The 814-nt window shown below is 41.0% G+C and overlaps 1 protein-coding gene across 2 annotated transcripts in view; it reads left to right on the plus strand.

The window, feature by feature from the left end:
* The window catches only part of Wdr73 (WD repeat domain 73), a 20,460-nt gene that overhangs the window by 1,796 nt on the left and 17,850 nt on the right, over positions 1-814 (plus strand). The gene's annotated exons all lie outside the window — the stretch shown is intronic.

Genomic DNA, 814 nt, shown 5'->3' on the forward strand with positions numbered 1-814 from the left:
GAAAGAAAGAAAGAAAGAAAGAAAGAAAGAAAGAAAGAAAGAAAGAAAGAAAGAAAGAAGGGAGGGAGGGAGGGAGGGAGGGAAGGGAAGGAAGGAAAGAAAGAAAGAAAACTTGTAAAGTGAAGGTATGGGTTAGGAGAAGACAGTTAGGGACAGAACCTTAGGAAACACATTTAAAGGAGGCAAAGAATCATCTTTGCAGTGAGAGTCTAAGGAAAGAAAAGTGTTAAATGTAGCTATAAGTATTGCTATAGGATTGTTCAGGTGAGGCTCAAAAATCCATTCCCATTCATTCGATTGCTGCTTGGGAAGCTCCTGGTGAACGCTGTGAAGCATTTTTCGGGTGGTGGTTAGGGTGAAAGACAGATAAGGAAGTGGAAAAGAGGGGAGAGGAGAAACCAGGGCTTTACCTAGTCTCAAACATATCTGAGGGAAGGTTTCCTAAAGCTGGAGACTTGAGCAGTTACAAGCTGGGGGGATGTAGCCCCTGAAGACAGAGAGGGAAAAATGTAGGGGTGAGAGAATAGTAGGAAGAGTGACCCTGCTTCTAGAGGAGTGGCATTAGTCCTCAGAGACAAGGGACATGTGAGACAAACAGGCAAACAGCTACAAGGCCTTGTCAGGGTTGGAATTTGAGAATATTTGCTCCTTAATTTGTTTGGGGGGTTTTGCTTGTTTTTTTTTTTTTTTTTTTTTTTTTTTTTTGTTGGGTTTTAAACAGGGGTTTTCAAAAGGGAGAAAAAAATTTTTTACCCCCCCGCCCATTTAATAAAAAGAAAAAAAAAATATAAAACTGAGCTGGGGGGCCAAAAAC

This window comes from Nannospalax galili, unplaced genomic scaffold (genome assembly GCF_000622305.1).
Source record: "Nannospalax galili isolate Female #2095 unplaced genomic scaffold, S.galili_v1.0 scaffold185, whole genome shotgun sequence".
In the NCBI taxonomy this organism is placed as follows: domain Eukaryota; kingdom Metazoa; phylum Chordata; class Mammalia; order Rodentia; family Spalacidae; genus Nannospalax; species Nannospalax galili.